This window comes from Bos indicus x Bos taurus, chromosome 11 (assembly GCF_003369695.1).
Source record: "Bos indicus x Bos taurus breed Angus x Brahman F1 hybrid chromosome 11, Bos_hybrid_MaternalHap_v2.0, whole genome shotgun sequence".
Taxonomy (NCBI): domain Eukaryota; kingdom Metazoa; phylum Chordata; class Mammalia; order Artiodactyla; family Bovidae; genus Bos; species Bos indicus x Bos taurus.
Genome location: NC_040086.1, coordinates 62,659,338 through 62,678,581, shown reverse-complemented (window position 1 = coordinate 62,678,581; position 19,244 = coordinate 62,659,338).

The window sequence follows — 19,244 nt, the reverse complement described above, 5'->3', positions numbered from 1 at the left end:
TGCGGATACCGGAGAAGGCAATGGCACCCCACTCCAGTATACTCTTGCCTGGAAAATCCCATGGACAGAGGAGCCTGGTAGGCTGCAGTCCGTGGGGTCACTAAGAGTCGGACTCGACTGAACGACTTCACTTTCACTTTTCACTTTCATGCATTGGAGAAGGAAATGGCAACCCACTCCAGTGTTCTTGCCTGGAGAATCCCAGGGACAGGGGAGCCCGTTGGGCTGCCGTCTATAGGGTCTCACAGAGTCGGACACGACTGAAGCGACTTAGCAGCAGCAGCAGCAAGTGCAGATACATACATACACATACCCCTTTTCAGATTCTATTTTCCTAACAGAGCAAAAATTTTATTATTATTATTTGGAAACTGCATTTTCTTTAACTCAATAATTTATCTAAGCATCTTTTCAAGTAGGGACATATTTATTCACCTACCCTAATGTATTCAACAGCTGTTTGGTATTCTGTTTTATGGCTGTACCATAATGATTCATTGAACTAATCTCCTAATGTTAAGTAATTAGGAATTTCTACTTTTTGTTCCTCCTGTGATCAGCAACTCTAGTTAAAATCTCCGTGCATCCTTGTCTAGAATCTTGAAGTAAAACTAAGGAATCAAAAGGTGAGAGCGTGTTGTCAGGTAGCCCTCAGGAAAGATTGTAGGCAGGTATCCTCATAAACAGAGACTCCTGCTCCAGTCACACACACACGCACACACACACACCATTGCTATTCCTAGAATATTCTTTCATTAAAAAAAAAAGGTTGACAATTTGATACATGAAACACTATCTCATTATTGTTTTATTTAGCATTTCTTTCATTATTAATTGGGGTCAACAGTTTTTCATGCGCTTATTAGCCATTTTTATTTCCTCTCTCAATTGCCCGTTCATGTCCTTTGTCTATTTTTCTATCGGATAATCTTTCTAACACGGTTATCTTCTTTAGGTGAGTAGTTCTCAACCCTGGCGTGTTAGAATCACCCGGAAGACTTTTTAAACAAAGAATAAAAGTGAGGGAGGGAGGAGGGGGAAGGAAGAATGACAAGGGAAGGAAGGAAGAAAGCAAAAAGGCTTCATCCCAGAGTAAATATTTGGTGGCGCCTGAGTTTCAATATTTTTTAAAGTGTCCTCGTGCTTCTAATTTGCAGTCATGGCTGAGAACCCTTGTTATAAATTAGGTTTCTCCCACTGTCTGGCTCCAGATGCTTTCATCGCTGAATCTATTTTCATTTCTTTGACACTCAGTTTTCTCTGGTGAAAAATGGGCAGCAGAACTGGGAAGCAACACAGCACCCTCCTCCCAAATTCTATAATCCCATTGAGGAGGCTGGAGTTTCAGGAAAGAGGGTGAGGCAGACGCTGTGGTCAGGCTCTCTGCCAGGTGGATTGGAAAAAATTAAAAATGCTCACTCAGGCAATTAGACTTTCCCTGAAGACAGCCTGAGCTCTAAGAGGAGGGGACGAGGCTGGGGTTTTTCCGAAACTTTGTCTGTCTACAGCACCCGCCTTCAGATGCACAGCAATCTTGCCCTTTCTGGGACTTCGAGGTTTAGAGTTGAAGTCTTCTCTGAGACACTTCCTCTCCTTTCAGAGGTCAGCATGAGACAGGAGGGGTATAGCCAAGGTATCAGCACCAACCCCCTGGCTTCCAGGCCTGCCCTGGGCATGGGAGGGCTCTCTGGAGCACCTCCCATGGGCTGCACCACCTCTAATCCACCTGAAGGGTTTATGGCAGTCTCCAAACAAAGTTGAGTACTGTTAAAACTCAAAGGCTCCATCCCTTTCCCCTGCAAGAGCGCAGGCCATGCCAGTCCCACCTGGGGGACAGGATGGGATGAAAGGGTCTTTCTGGTGATTCAGGCAGGAAGGTCCCTGGAAAGCCCCAGGCCGGCTCGGAGCCTCTCCAGGTCAGGAACATGCAGGACGGCCAAACATGGTAGAACATGGTAGAACATGGTTCATCAGCTTGCACCCTGGCCCACTTGGTGCGAGTGTGTGAACCCGAACCTCAGTTTCTTCATGTATGAAATGCTGATGTTTGGGCTGTTGAGAAGACTTTAAAAAAAGCAGTGTATGCACACTGTAGATCCCCAGAAAATGCCTGGGGCGCTCTGTGCCTGTCTCTCCATGGCCTTTCCCTACCCTCACCTGTCAGAGCTGAGGGCAATCTGAGTCCAGCCTGGGAATTTCCATCCCCCTTTCCATCCCCATGGCCCCCACTTATTCCATTTCTCAGGACAGAGGAAGCAGCCCTGCCCACGTGGTCTCCAGGCCCCCAGTGCTAAGTGAAACTGGGCCTCCACAGCTGTGTCCCTGCATGCAACCTCCCTGCCTTCTCTCCTACCCTCTCCTCTCAAACCCAACAGCCTTTGCACTTTCCCACTCAGACTAAACTAAACCATGTATTTATAACTGTAAACCTGATTTTTATCAAGCACTTTGCCCCAGGGACCAAGCTTCATTTCCAATACCTTATTGTTTACAGGAAGATTTTTATTACCCCATCTTACAGATGAGGAAAGTCAGACTAGTTCTTCCTAACTTGCCTAAACCCACAGGGCATTAAGGAACAGAAGTGGATTCTCATACTACCATGCTCTGTGTTTTGTACCATATATACTGACTGCCTGTGTGCTTACCCTACGTGTGTGTGCTATACTGTTTCAGTTGTGTCCGACACTTTGCAACGCTATAAACTGCAGCCTGCCAGACTCCTCTGTCCATAGGGTTCTCCAGACAAGAATGGGTTGTCATGCCCTCCACCTGGGGACCTTCCTGACCCAAAGATTGAACCTGTGTCTCCTGCATTGGCGGGATTCCCTGGTGGCTCAGACAGTAAAGCGTCTGCCCGCCATGCGGTAGACCCGGGTTCGATCCCTGGGTCGGGAAGATCCCCTGGAGAGAAATGGCAACCTACTGTAGTATTCTCGCCTAGAAAATTCCATGGATGGGAGGAGCCTGGTGGTCTACAGTCCATGGGGTCACAAAGAGTCGGATACGACTGAGCAACTGCATTCACTCCTGCATTGGCAAGTGGGTTCTTTACCATTAGCACCACCTGGAGAGCCCTGTGCCTGTCGCAAGGAGCTAAAATTCCAGTAGGAGTTCTCTCTCCCTCCCTTGGGCTCCCACTACATCTTGTTCAGCTCGCTCTTCACCATTGATCCCACCCTGCCCAGCACTGGCATTCTCTGGGTACCTCTCATTTCCTTTGACCTTAGGGCAGAAAATGTGTCTTTGTATCTTCATCTTTGAGTCTGGCAGGAAGCTTAGAGAATGGTAGGTTCTTAAATTATGTTTCTAATTTTAAAGTAATGTGTTCATTATAGAAAAAACAAAACAAAACACAAAAAGTAAGCAGAAAACAAGTATTACCTATAATCCCACTACCCAGAGAAAACCATTGCTAATATCTAGGCAAATTTCTTTCCAATCTCTCTCTCTACATATATATAGGATTTGTAGATATATAGTTTTTATATTATATATATTGTATATATATTATATTATATATATTCCTGGAGAAGGAAATGGCAAACCACTCCAGTATTCTTGCCTGGAAAATTCCATGGACAGAGGAACCTGGCAGGCTACTGTCCATGGGTCACAAAAATTCGGATGCGACTAAGTGACTAAACACACACACACACATATTTTAACTTGGGCTTCTCTGGTGACTCAGACGGTAAAGAATCTGACTGCAATGCAGGAGACCCAGGGTCGATCCCTGGGTAGGGAAGATCCCCTGGAGAAGGGCATGGCAACCTACTACTCCAGTATTCTTGCCTGGAGACAAGAGGAACCTGGTGGGCTACAGTCTGTGGGGTTGCAAAGAGTCGGACACAGCTAAGCAATTAACACCTTCACTTTCATATTTTTACTCGGACAAATAATACACATTTTGCATGAAGTGGACATCTTACAATACCATTTTCTATGATGCTTTTTTTACCTTATGAACAATTCTCATAATATTAGAAATTCTTTGAAAATGGCATTTTTGATGGCTGTAGATTAGAGATCCCACATGTTCTCTCATGTGATTGTGCCCTTCCTGTTTAAACCACTTCCATATTGTTGTAATTCATTTACAGCCTGTTTGATTATTCCTATAGGAGAAATGCCTTAAATGGAATTGTTGGGACAAAGAGAAAGGATATTTCCAAGGCTCCTGACACATCACAGTTAGCTCTGAACAAACCCTTGTCTATCAAACCCTCTCCCGACCCCACCCACCCAGATTTACTTAACTACCAGCTGGAGGGCCCAGTCCCCCAGGGTCCACCTTCTTCATTTCAACTCCCCTTGCTTTTTCAAATGGTCAGAAGCAGGGAGGAGGGTCCTGCGAGATGGGACCTGAGAGAACTGGCCAACCTATGCCCAAGTTTCCCTCCATTCTCACCTGAACTCCAGCATCAGAATTACTCCTTTGGGTTAAGGACTCAAAAGTCTATGACTGCAAATGGATGTGTAGTTGGAGACAGCCCCACTAAGCCATGGCCACTAGGCTAAACTTCTTTGTCACTAGATTAACAGCTGAGACTTGGGCTCAGGGGTTGGGCCCAAAGGTATGCATGCTTTTAATTTTATTGAAGACATTATGTAAACATATTAAAGAATATTCTGGGGGAAACAGACAAAATATGGCTACAGCTTTTTCCTTTTTCCACAGTTTTCAAGGTCAGGAAAGTAGTCTCTATGAAATGAGAATAATCTTTAGTGAGCCTTTAGATCAGTATCTTCAGAAGTGTTCCACAGTTAGTTGGATGGGTTTTCATTCAGTTTATAAATGACATCCATAAAGCAATTGTCCTGCTTCTCTAGCACAGGGCTGGATACATGAGCCTCCAGGGGCTGTGAGCGTCTCAGAGGCCGAGGACAATACAGCCAGAGTGCTTTTCCCACCTCCATTGTAAACAATTTGGAATTTAATCTAAAAAGACGCTAAGGGGATCAATTATTTGAAGCAATTTGTGTCAATTTCCAAGTCAACTCCGGGTCATCATCCAGGAAAGACAATTTTTAGTACGGAAACCCCGGCCTGCCTATGGGAACAGGTCTTCCCCCTCCCTCACCAGTCACTACTCAGCAGAGGCCGATGGCTGCGAGAAACAGCCGGCTACCTGAGGGCTCCTGGACAGGGAGACAGGATCGCTCCCCCAAGGAGGGGAGGGACTGCCCTCCCTCCGAGCTGGACCGGGCGGTGTCGCTGCTCCATAGCTGCGGGTCTCAGACTTCGCGACCGTGTGGGTCTCCGGCAGGGCCCGTGAACACAGCGCGCGGGGTCCAGAGACCAGTGCTGGCCCGGGAGTCTGCCTTTGCAAGTTTAAGCTCCGAGGGTGAGGGAAGCCGCTGCTGCTGGTCCCGGGGCCACACTTAAGAGCGCGGCCGCCCGGGAGCTCGGAGGGAGGGACCCAGGGGCGCGCCCCAGGGAGGCGGGCCAGGCTCACACCCCAGGGCCCCTGGGAAGGGAAGCGGCGGAGGAGGCCGGAACCGCGGGCGGCGGCGCGGCGACTTGGGCCGGGTGACACGGGGGCGGCGGGCGCCTCGGCGGCGGGAGGCCCCTCCGGCCACCCAGGGCGCGGCGGCCGGGCCTCCCTCCCCGGGCCCCGGGGCAGCTCCGGGGCGCCCAGCGCGGCTTCCCCGGCCTCCGCGCCCACCGCGCCGCAGGAAGACAAAGGCGCCACGGGGGACGGAACTGGAGCGTCCCTCCTGACTGTCCAGACTGCCTGGGCCCCTGCCTCTCAAACCCGTCCACCTCCGCGGCTGCCTGTCACTAGTGCTGGGCTCCCCTCCAGCTCACAGAGGGAGGGAAAGAGAGACCGCTCCACGTCCAGCCCCCATGGCCCCTTTCCCCCGGCCCCGCACCCAGAGCCACCGTCTAGAGCCCCAGGTTCTATCTCCGGAGCGCCTTCTCATAGCCATGCGGCCTTTAGCAGCCCACTTCACTTCCCTGGTCCCAGTTTCTCCTTGTGTAAAGCAACTGGGTTGGAAGGGGCAGTTTCTGAACTTCCTTCCCCCTCTAGAGAGCTACCTCGTCCACCTCGACCTGTGAGTGGCAGGTGGTGGGGTGGGGTGGGTGTAGGGAGAAGAGGGTTGAGGCCCTGGAGAGCTGGGAGGTGGTGGAGGAGAGGGGGCCCAAGGGGGCCTCCTAGATACCTTCGAGGGCTCGCCCACCCTCCACCCCTCCCCCCACTCTTCCTGGCCTCCAAGAGTAGGTTGGCAGAGCCCCTACCCAAGGGAAGGCCCCCTGTGGGAATCCCCTGGCTCTCTGGGTGCTGGTTTGCAGCCACTGTTTGCCAGAGGATGAGGGAAGGAACAGGAAGGAACGTGCAGGCTGAACTGGAAAAGCCAGCTGGGCCAGAGGCAGTCCTTACTGTACCTCACACCTGAGGCTGAAGCTTTGCTTGGCTATGTCCCCTGCACCTGCCCTGCTGGACACTGGGGAGCCCCAGTCTGGGCACACCGCTGTCACCAGGCTGAGAGCTCCAGAGCAAAAAGTCTAGTAGCTTTTAGCTTTGAGGCTGCACACATATGCTCCTAAGACTGTGTGGAAATGACATTATTTTCAGCTTAAATCTATCTTCCTGTAGATTTACTCAGTGAGTTCAAAGATGCTAGTTCTTAATTTATAAGCTCGGAGGCAGCTTCCAGCACATTAACCTCAAGGCCTTCATGTCCTCCCCAACCCACTCCTGCTCCCCTCTGCAGGAAGGAAAGCTCCCACAAAATGTCCAGATGGTTCAGAGCAGTATATAAGACAGTCTGGTTGCAAGTGGCAGAAATGCCTCTTAAAGATGTATATACCTATGAAATATATACATCTAGACAGTATTTCATATGCATATTTTTCTTCAGTTCAGTTCAGTCACTCAGTCTTGTCCAACTCTTTGTGACTCCATGGACTGTAACACGCCAGGCTTCCTTGTCCATCACCAATTCCCAAAGCTTGCTCAAACTCATGTCCATCAAGTCAGTGATGCTGTCCAACCATCCCATCCTCGTCCCCTTCTCCTCCTGCCTTCAATCTTTCCCAGATCAGCGTCTTTTCCAATGAGTCATTTCTTCGCATCAGGTGGCCAAAGTATTGGAGTTTCAGCTTCAGCAACAGTCCTTCCAATGAATATTCAGGACTGATTTCCTTTAGGCTGCTGCTGCTGCGTCTAAATATTTGGCTTACAGAATCTAAAGAAAGGTTCAAAACTAGTAGGAAGGACAAGGATGTTGTTGGGCCCCCAAAGTGATAGGACTCTCTCATGACCACTTCCAAGCTTAATAATTTAGTCTCAGCTTGACTTGTCTTCAAAAATCTAAGCATGCTAAATTGCTTCAGTCATGTCTGACTCTTTGCAACCCCGTGGACTACAGGCTCCTTTGTCCATGGGATTCTCCAGGCAAAAGTACTGCAGTGGGTGCCCTCCTCTGGCGGATCTTCCCAACCCAGGGATCAAACCTACATCTCTTAGGTCTAGCTGAATTGGCAGGTGGGTTCTTTACCACTAGTGTCTCCTGGGAAGCAAGGGAATCCTTAGCAAACCTATTTGAGAAGGGTCTGCTGCAGGCCCAGACTGCTTCACCAGTATCTGGGTTTGAGAGAGGCTCCTTTGGATCTAAGTCTGTGCAGGACTTGGGAAGTCTTATTTCCTGGTAATGGCTCCAGCACACAAAGACTCCCACTGCCCAGGACTGATGAAGCCCACATGATTCTCAGGCTGAGACCCACCAGACAGTTCTGCCAGAAATCTGGGACCAGTAGGGTGGGGCCAATCTCCCCGAAGGGCTGGCAACCTGGGAATTTGACCTGTTCAGCGGAAGCGGTCACAATTACCCTGTGCAGTGGTGAGGGTTGTGCACCACAGCTCCAGAGGTGCTGCTGACTCTGTGAAGGTGCCTCCTGGAGTTGTGCAGTGCACACTGCATGTGGTCCTGGAAGCATTCCTGTCATTCAGGACAGCCAGATAGTCTTTTTTTTTTTTTAAATATAAACCTGCTTATTTTAATTGGAGGCTAATTACTTTATAGTATTGTGTTGGTTTTGCCATACATCAACATGAATCCGCCACGGGTGTACACGTGTTCCCCATCCTGAACCCCGCTCCCTCCCCATACCATCCCTCTGGGTCATCCCAGTGTACCAGCCCCAAGCATCCAGTATCATGCATCGAACGTGGACTGGCGATTCGTTTCACATATGATATTATACATGTTTCAATGCTATTCTCCCAAATCATCCCACCCTCGCCCTCTCCCACAGAGTCCAAAAGACTGTTCTATACATCTGTGTCTCTTTTGGTGTCTCGCATACAGGGTTATCATTACCACCTTTCTAAATTCCATATGTATGCATTAGTATACTGTATTGGCAGAGAAGGCAATGGCACCCCACTCTAGTACTCTTGCCTGGAAAATCCCATGGATGAAGGAACCTGGTAGGTTGCAGTCCATGGGGTCACTAAAAGTCAGACACGACTGAGCGATTTCACTTTCACTTTCCACTTTACTGCATTGGAGAAGGAAATGGCAACCCACTCCAGTGTTCTTGCCTGGAGAATCCCAGGAACGGGGGAGCCTGGTGGGCTGCCGTCTATGGGGTCGCACAGAATTGGACACGACTGACGTGATTTAGCAGCAGCATACTGTATTGGTGTTTTTCTTTCTGGCTTACTTCGCTTGTATAATAGGCTCCAGTTTCATCCACCTCATTAGAACTAACCAGGTAATCTTTAGAAAGAGATTAGCAACAGAGCTTCCTGAGGTACCTGTGCGCACATGGCCTCGTAAAGAGATGCCAGGCAGTGGTATGATGACGTGATTCCTCTGGGGGGGTCACACTGCATTCTCAAGGTGGGGTGCACTGGCCATGGTGGTAAACACAGATGGAAGCCTTCCTTTGAGCTCCACCTGCCCTGTGAACCTCTGGGGCCTGCCTTGCAGTGTCAGGGAACATCCCAAGAGTGTACCAAGCACAGATTTGTAGTTAGAAGCCCCAGGCCGCTGTGACAGAAGAGCCACGTGACCTTGGTCAAGGGTCATTCTATGTAGTAGTTTCCTAGGACTGAGGAACAAATTACCACAAACTCCTGAGCTCCCCTTACAGTTCTGGAGCTCAGGAGTCCAAATCAGGGAGGCAGGAAGGTTGGTTCCTTCTAGAGTCTCCGGGAGAACCTGTCCTGTGCCCATCTCCTGGCCTCTGCTGGTGATCCCAAGTTTTTTGGCTTGAAGACGCATCACTGCGATCTCTGTCTCCATCTTCCCATCACCTTCTCCTCTGTGTCTCTTTTCCCATCCTCTTCACCCTCTTAAAAAAAAATGAGTTAAATTTAAATTTTATTGTGGTAAAATATGTGTAACATAAAATTGACCATTTTAACCATTTTTAAGTATATGGTTCAACAGCATTAAGTACTTTCACACCCATCCCTCTTTCACAGAGGCACTTGTCGTTAGACGTAGAACCTACCCTGATCCAGAATGTTTTGTTCTGAGATTCTTAATTACATCTGCAAATATGACTCCAAATAAAATCATAGTCACAGATTTGGGGGAGACATCTCTTTTGAGGGGGCTGGCAGTCAATAGTAGAGCCTCCAAGCCTTGCTTTCCTCATCTGTGAAATGGGACTCCTCATGCTGCCATCTCCACCTCTTTGTAGGTTGGTTGTGGGCACTTAGGTGTTGTCTGTGCTGGGGGGTTGGCAGGGGGAGGGGGGAGCAGTGGGCCTGTCCTCTTTTGTAGTTGCCCTGTGTGTGGCCTTAATGAGCTCGGTCTCCATGTGGCCTGAGCTCCGGCACCATGCAGGCTCCCCATGAGGCGGGGTGCTATCCTGCAGAACTGCAAACAGGCATCTGGTCAAGATCTAAGGAGGTGGTTGGGGTATGGGAGGGCTGGCCAGGTTGCTTCATTAATCTCTCTCTACCCACAGAGCGCATTCCTCAGAGGGCCCCTGTGACTCTGATGCTGAGTGGAAAATGAGGGTGAATATTAACCTTGAGACCATCCCCTCCTCCAGAATCCATTTCTCCCGGCTGGGGCTCTAGAGGGAGGCAGACCGATGGGGGGCTGGGCCAGGACCTGGCCTGTTGGCCCCCAGGAGCTGAATCTCAGGAACACGCTTCTGAGCTGTGCAGCCTTCTGGATTTCCACTGCCTCGGCCCAGGGTGATTTCTTACCCCTCTCAATTCCTCTGGCTCTTCCTTGGCTCTGGCCTTCACGTGGGACAACCTTGGCCCACTTGCCCAGCCTCAGTGTCATCACCTGTGGAACAGCGATAGCATAGGAGATCCTTCAGGGGCTGATTGGGAGGCTCCAAGATGCTGGCAGAGCTTGGAGGCAATGCATGGATGCATGGACGGGCAGCCAAATCCTCCGGGTGTAAATCTGGTTTGCTGTATGCTTTGGGGCAACTTGTTTAACCTCTCTGGGCCTAGGTTTTATCATGGTATGTGTAAGATGGGATGAGAATAGTGCCTATATCATAGGGCTCATGGAGAGATTCCAGATATGCAGCTCCACAGGTACCATTTGTGCCTCTGTGAAGGCACCCCCTGGAGTTGTGCAGTGCACAGCTGGGGGTTTCTGGATGAAAAAATTTGCTGAACGCCCCCCCTGCTGTCTGCAGGAACCTTTCCTAGGGCACATAGGTCCTTCCTGGCCCTTGCTTTGGGCCTCCCTGCCATGGTAAGAGCACCTCCAGGGCTGTTTCTTTCTCACCCTTACCCCTCCCTACTGTACCTATGCCTTGCAGAGCCCAAAAACTTCTGCTGAAAGCTGGATGAAGTTGGCAATATTTCAAGATATTGACCTTTAGGAAGGTTATTGCGATAGATGAAATGTTTGTGTTCCCCTAAATTCATATGTTGAAATCTTAACACCCAGTGTGATGGTATTAGGAGGTGGGGCCTTTGGAAAGTGAATAGATCATGAGGGTAGAACCCTAATGAATGGGATTAGTGCTGTTAGAAGAGACACAGAGAGCTCCCTTCTCTTCTGCCATGTGTGTTGTCTATGAACCAGCAAGTAGGCTCTCACCAAAACCTAGCCAAGCTGGAGCTTTGATCTCTTTCTTCTGGGTCTCCAGAAATATGAGAAATAAATTTCTGTTATCTGTAAGTCACTCAATCTATTGTATCTCTCCGATAGCTCAGTTTGTAAAGAATCCGCCTGCAAGCAGGTTCCATACCTGGGTCAGGAAGATCTGCTGGAGAAGGGATAGGCTACCCACTCCAGTATTCCTGGGCTTCCCTTGTGGCTCAGTTGGTAAAGAATCCACCTGCAGTGCAGGAGACCTGGGTTCGATCCCTGGGTTGGGAAGATCTCCTGGAGAAGGGAAAGGCTACCCACTCCAGTATTCTGGCCTGAAGAATTCCTTGGACTGTATAGTCCATGGGGTTGCAAAGAGTCCGACACAACTGAGTGACTTTCACTTTCAATCTACTGTATTTTCATTAAAGCAATCTGAAGGGACTAAGACTCTATTAGAAGAAATATAGCGGGTAGAGGGACAAAGCTAAATGACACCAGGAGGAAATAATCAGATAAATCCAGAATGTGGAACATTCTACAACTGGCCTGGTCTCTTAAAAAAAAAAAATCAATGCAATGAAAATAAAAGGATGGGAGAACTGCTGTAGGTCAAAAGGAACATACAGTCAAGTGAATGTGTACTCCGTGAGCAGACACTGACTTGAACAGATGAGCTACAAAAGATACTTTACAGACTTTTGGGGGAATTTTAATAGACTGGGCTTCAGATGGGTATTCAGAAATTATTACTAATTTTCTTAGGTGTGATAAATGGTATTTGCAGTTAGGAGAATATTCCTTTATGTTGGACATGCTGTTGGCATGTGGAGATGACAGGGGACGATGTCCATGATTTATTCTGAAATTCTTCGCGCAGTAAATACGTAAATAAAACCTAAGCATTCTAAGTTTCAGGGTGGCTCAAGGGAGGAGAATGAGATGCCCCAGGGGACAGAGCTCAGCTTCCTGGGCTTGGCTGGGCCCCCAGTGCTTGCCAAACCCAGGGGTGTGCACTTTCTGTGTGTTTGGAAGGAAATGTGCAGCAGCACCTGGCACATAGTAGGTGCTTAACCAAACTTCAATGAATGAAAGAACAGACAGTCTTTGTGGGATTCACCTTCTAGGATGGGTTCTGGCTGAGCAACCCTGTTTACATTCCACCTATCTTCCAAGCTCATCACAAGACAGTTAAAAACACTGGCAGGGCGTCAAAGGTCACCTTTGAGGGAAATGCCAGGGAGGGTTCTCTGAGGTCTCACTGGATGATTCCAGGCACCACCGCCATGGCCTCTCTCTAAGCCTCTTCAGCATCTCCTGAGCCCCCTCGTGGAGCTCAGCTACTTCTGCAGCCCCGCCATTCAGATCAAGAGTCAATTGCTCATAATCCTTCTGTCCTGAACAGCTGGCCTGCTGGTCCTTATTCATTTTATTGAATCAGGTGTAGCGTCAGAAGCAGTCCTGTTCCCTGTAAGGCTCCCAAGTCAGGTGAGACACATTGTGGGTACCCACTAAGAACCTGGGGCCCTAAGCAATAATAACAACGATAATGATTAATGAAATAATAATATGTTACATCACTCAGTATTTATTGTTTCCAAGTTTGTGCAAATTTGTTTAACAAAAGTTCTTTCTTTAATTATCCTAAGAGGACTGTTTTTGTTGATTTTTTTTTTTTTACTTTAATGCTGATCCCCATTTGGCAGACTGATTCCTAGTTTCACAGTTAAGAAGTGGCATACCAGGGTTCAAACTCCAGTTGCCTCATTCCTGCTTCTTTCCCAGGAGCAACGTTCAGCCCGCATTTCAGGGTTCCTTAGCCGTGAACGCTTGAGGACAGCTGAGAAATCCTGGAACAGCCAGGGCCCAAGAGCCAGTGGTGTGCTTCGTTCCCTACCAAGTTCTGTGTTGAAATGATTATCCTTAGTAATAGCTCCTGCCCCTTCTTTCACAATCTTCAGAAGCACACCACAGGGCGGTTCAAAGTCGAGCAGGCTGATGCGTCACCTTTGATGGAAGTGCCTGGGAGGACCCTGTCCGAGAGGCCAGCCCGCGGAGCTAAGTAACCTGGTGGCGAACACTCCCCTGCAGTCAGGAAGATGTTCAGGCTGTGTGGCTTTCTTGTCAGCCCTTAGGGAAAGGGCTTCCTGGTGGGTCCCCACTCTGAGCTAGGCTGGATGTTTCTCATCTTTGTTCCTCTCTCAGGGCCGATTGCTCACCCATCTTCCGGTCGGCAGAGGGTGATATTAGATAAAGACCAGCTGTTACTGGTGGGCTGTGCCCACGTATTCTACCCCAAATGCATCCCTTCAGTAGGTATCTGGTGACATAGGGCCAATGAGGCCCTGCCTGCCTCACAGATGTTAGGTTCCAGCCACAAGCCCCAAAAAAACCTGGGAAAGAAGGATCCAGTTTTCACTGAAAATGAAGCTTTCCAGGGCTGCTGACTAAGGAGTTTTCTTTCCAAACATCTGAGAGAGCAAACAGATTGTAAATTAAGAGGGAGTTACAAGATAGTAACTGAAGGGAAACCAAGCCGCCCAGCTCTCTGGTTGTGGCTGGTGTGGCACTGATGGGATCCAGGCGGCCAAGAAAGGTGACTAAGCAGGCGGGCGAGTGGGTGGGAGGGGACCGGGGTGCTGGGGACTGCGTTCAGGCTTCTTCCTTGAGCCAAGGGGCACTGGTTTCTTCTGACAGGAGGTGGAACACTGGTCTATGTCTTCCTGTGAGCCAATGAATTAGTGATTCCCACCCAGATCAAAGTTCAGTCTCCCAAGGCAACTCAGCAAAAATAAAGTGAAACAAATTCTCACCCACTCAAACCGGTCTTCCCATGACCAAGGCATTAAGCCTGGAGTCGGACAGGCCTTGAGTCACACTTCGCTACTCCTTCAGAGTGAAAATACTGGTTTCAGTCAAATGTCTCCATTCAGCTGAAGCTTGGATTTATTAATGGGAGGAGGGCCCCTGGCATAGTCGTCTCTGGCAGTCATCCTGTGGATTTGGGGTGCTGGGGCCGTACAGGGGAGCCTGCCTCAGAACAGAAAAGTCAGGAGCAACTCCCTCTGCTGTGACCACACCACCTCCAGCCCTAACTCAGAAGTCCTGCTTTGGAGAACAGAAGAGAAAAGGAGCGGTGGATATTGGAAGCAGACAGTTGGCTGGGCAAGTTTCAACATGGGCATGCCTTCAGTTTTCCCTGTTGTGTCCCTGAATTCAGTGACTGTCAGTGTGACCCTGTCATTCAGGGATATCAAGCTCTGTCTGAGGACCCCCAAGTCCGAGCACACCCAGGCCTTACTCAGGAACTTACTGCCCATCACCACCCACCGAGGGCCCCTCTGGGGAGAGGTCAGGATTCTGGGTTTGGGAATCTCCTTACAGAGCCATGAGCTTTCCAAACAGGAAAGGGGTGGGCTATGGAGCCATGCCCCAGGAGCACCTGAGATCTCCCCATGTCCAGCCCTTACTTGCTGCTTGTTCAAGGCAGGAATCAAGGCCAAATCATACCCAAACAAATAGCTTTCAGCAAAACCGAAATCCCACGGGGTTGGTGTTGGTGTTAGTTTCAGAGCTTGGAGAATCGAGTCAGTGATCAATGGAACAGGGTATCTGGAGAAAAATCAGACAGAATATGAGGCAAAGCTCTCATATTTGCAGGCCAAGGCACAGGACAGATGCTGGAAGGATCCCTCCATTTCGCCGAGGGGCTCAGTACTAACTGGTTCAAGACGCAAACAAAGTGAATGTCTGCCAGGGACCGTGGGCCCGATCGGAGCCAGACAGGGTCCCACCCTTGAGGAGCTCACAGCCTGAGGGAGCGAGGAGCAAGGCCACAGGTGACTTGACAGCCCTCATCACACCATGAAGCTTCTGGGATCAGATAGACCTGGCTTCTAGACTCTTCTGCTTCCTGGCTGAGTGACCTTGGGGAAATTACACAGTGTTCCAAGTCATGGTTTTATCCCCAGCAAACTGGGGTGAGTAGTGTTCAGGGACCTCTTAGAGTTCCAGGGAGGATTCTGAGGGCGTGTGTGTGCAAAGCACGTGCCTGGCACCCAGTGGCACTGCTAGTAATGCAGGCTGGTTGGATGACAATAATGTAAACCTCTTATTATCAGAGAACCCTGCCAAGCGCCCAGGGTGGCAGGAGACCAACCAACTGGTGTTGGGGATGGACGGGGCAGGGGAGGGGCAACCAGAAAGGCTTCTGGGGGTGACGCTGGCCCGGTGGTAAAGAAGAGCGACCCTGGGAGGGGGCATTTGGGTCCTGGAGAGCAGCTGGCCATCCTGGCAGAGCCTGCCGCACATGGGTGCAGCCCCAGATGTTTTGTGATACACCGAGGAGTTCAGACTTTGTCATGAGGGCAAAGGAGCACCGGGAAGGCTTTCTGATAGAAGAGCACTCTGAGCTCTGCCAAAGGTTAGATGCGAAGGGAGGCGAGGTGGGGTGAGTCAGCATGGGCTATCACAGTGGTCACTCAAGAGACTCTGGGGGCCTGAAGATGGAGGAGATGGGGGTGTAGGAGGCATCACTGGTAGGAACTCCAGGTCTGAGAGGATTAGGCATGAGGCAGGGGAGCAGGCCCTGAGCGAAGGTGGGGTTTGGATGGTTAATGGGGACAGGCCACCAAGGCCAGGGGTGAGGGTGTGCAGGCAGGGAGAGTGCAGCTTTGTGGTGCACATACTTCGATGCAGAAGTCTGTGGGATCCTGGGTTGGGGTGGCGGGTTTCAGAAGCCTGGGGCAGGGCTGGGGAAGGGGCAAGGATGAGGAGCTTGATCAAGACCGTGTGTTACCTGTTTGGGCTGAGGACCCACTGGGAAACACTATGTCGGCAACCAGGGAGCCCCTTTCCCGAGGCAGACGCAGCACCCACTGACCTTGTGATTTTCTGTGGCTCTAGTCACTGACCCCCAGGAGAGAGATGACCACGTGGGGACAGGAGCATGAGCGTGGTCCAAAGGTGGGTCGAAAGGTGGAAGCCAAAGGAGCCGACGTCGCCACTCACACTCTTGGTCAGGGTGGGTAAGGGGACCATTGTCTAGTCCTTAAATCCTAGTTTTGGAAAGCTGAAGGAAGGGAACAGTTCTTGAAAGTGGTAAATCTAAAATAAAATATATGAAATGATATGAATTCTAGCTTCAGAGATTGTCCTGTTGAAAAGATAAGGTAACATGATGGACAACGGAGATATGAGACACGGAGGGCATCCAGGGACTGTGGATGTCAGGCGGCCTTTCTGACTTACTGTCGGGAGGACAACCATTGCTCCCAGCCTCAGCCTTTTCTCTGTATCATCAGTGATGGAGTGCTGACCTGGACAAAGGATGATAATACAAAATTATTTACTGAGTGCTTCTTATGTGCCAGTGACTCTATGGATTATCCTCATTTAATCTCCCATCTTGAGTAGATGCTTTTATCTCTTACTTGTTTTACCATCCTTACACTTTGGGAGCACCAGGGCACAGACATTAAGCTGAGTGAAGGAAATGCTCAGGATGTCCATGAACTGCCCAGAAGCAGAGTGAGAGGGATTTGGCAAAGCTTTGCCTACTCTTAGGATCCGTGGGCAAGATGGAGAAATGTGAGTGTCCCTGTGCTGGGAAGATGTGTCCAAGTCTTCCTGGCGCTCTGCAAGGGGAGTTGTGGGGATTTGTACAGCTCAATATCTGGGTCGGTGATTGGATCACACAGGTTATTTGTCAATCTGTGGATGACAAAGCTGAGGAAGGAGGGGGAGACTACACGCTAGATGGTACAATTAAGATCTGATGAGATGGACAGGCTGAAATAGTCATCCAAAGCTAACAGAGTAATGTTGTAAAAGGACAAATGAAGAACTGTTTTTGGTTCTTAGAAACTCAAGGACACAAGTAGATGATAGAGAAAATCTGGCTCGATGGCAATTACGGGGAAAAGACTTTACACAGTCTAAAGAGACAATGCTGTTGCCATAGACAGTATGGTAACATTACATTACAATAATGCAATTGTAGGCTACATTTGAAAGAAGTGTCTGAAATGAAATAAATATGAGCCCTCTGCCAGTGATGAAGCAACATCTGGTCCAGTTTCAGGAGCACATTTAAAAACATTAATTTTATTTATTTATTTATTATTTATTTTGGGCTGCGCTGGGTCTTCGTTGCTGTACAGGCTTCTTCTCTAGCTGTGGCGAGCGGGTCTGCCCTCCAGTTGCGGTAAGCGGACTTCTCATTGCGTGGCTTCTCTTGTTGATGTGCCCGGGCTCTAGGCACATGGGATTCAGTAGTTGTGGCCCCTGGGCTTAGTTGCTCCAAGGTATGTGGAATCTTCCCGACCTGGGGATCGAACCTGTGTCTCCTGCTTTGGAGCCAGATTCTTTACCACTGAGCCACCAGGGGAGCCCTCGAGAGCACATTGTAAGAGGAATTATGGTAAACTGGAATAATATGCAGGGAAGGATGACAGGTATAGGAAAGACCTGGCAGCCATGTTGTCATGGGTGACCTGATAGAAGGCGGGGGCAGGGAGCATGATACTGGTCTTCAGTATTTATGGTAAAGGGATTAGGTTTCTCCCTTGAATCAACCTTATCCTGGCGCCCTTCTACCTAACCGTCAGTTCTGGCCTGCAAAGCAGGTGTGTGTGTGGGGGGGTCAAACAACCTGTGAGAGTCTGAGCTCACATGAGGTCTTGCAGTTGTTCGGACAAAGGCTAAACTGGCTGCCTGTTCAGAGGGGAGATGCAAGAGAGCGTAAAAGACCGAGAATTAGGAAACTGGATTCAGGTAGGGCCCCTGGTTATAGATGAGTAACGTTGTGAATGCCAATTTCCTTTTCCAGGCTTCAATTTCTTCAGCTCTGGGAATGTAATCATCATTGGCTCCCAACGTTTGACAGCAGTGGAACCCTTTGCTCCAGTGAATCTTCTGCAAATCTCCCTGCTCCCCATATAAACCCAGTGTGTTACTATGGACACCCCCATCACTGCAGGGCCCAGCCCTCCTGCAACACTGCTTCTGGGAGTGACTTGCAGAGCACTGGGCCAGCTGAACTTTCAGTTCTAAAATTCTGATTCTCTAAGGTTTCTCCAAATTCGCTTTTTAAAATTGTTTTTTTGAAAATCCATGTTTTTTTCATTTGGCCGCTCAGGTCTTAGCTGTGGCACTTGGGATCTTCAATCTTTGTTGTGGTATATAGGGCCTTTAGTTATGGCATACAGAATCTAGGGGGCTTCCCTGGTGGCTCGGTGGTAAGAACCCATCAGCCAATGCAGAAGACACTTGATCAAGAAGGCTTGATCCATGGGTGAGGAAGATCCCCTGGAGTAGGAACTGGCAACCTTCTTCAGTATTCTTGCCTGGAGAATTCCATGGACAGAGGAGCCTGGTGGGCTACAGTGCATGAGGTCACAAAGAGTCGGAAACGACTTAGTGACTGAACACACACGCAGGATCTAGTTCCCCACCAGGGATCAAACCCAGGCCCCTTGCACTGGGAATGCATAACCTTAGTCACTGGACCCCAGGGAAGTCCTCCTACTTTAGCTTTGGATTCTGTAGATTCCGACCCCTCATTTTATGCATCAAGAACCTGCGACTTAGAAAGGGATTTATCCAAGATCTTAACAGCTGATTAGTGGCAGAGCTAAACTTAGAACACACAACTCCTAGCTTAATCCAGTGTCCCTTCTACCTCCCCAGACTGCTCCCTACTTCCACCTGTGATTTGTCTCAGCGTTTGTGCCTCTGAAAGGTGCTGGTAAACCTGAGCTACCCCCTATTGATCTCTCCCCCTTGGAAAAGCAACAGAAAGGTGACAGATCCCATTTGAGGCATTGCTACAGCCTGAGACAATGGTCCCAGAATTCATTTCGCTATGTACTACTTTAGCTCCATGACATACTGTTTCTAAGGACCAAGAAGTGAAAAGCAAGAGTGACTCAGACTTCTGGTTGTCCTACATCATCTGTTCTCTTTCCTCACTACTAGAATCCCTTTAAGTTGGCCACCCAGGATAAAGGTATTTCCCAGTCTCTTTTGCAGCTAGATATGGTACTGCACATCTTTTGCAGTTAGATATGGCACTGTGTGAATCACAACACTGTGGAAAATTCTTCAAGAGATGGGAATACCAGACCACCTGACCTGCCTCCTGAGAAATCTGTACGCAGATCAAGAAGCAACAGTTAGAACTGGACATGGAACAACAGACTGATTCCAAATTAGGA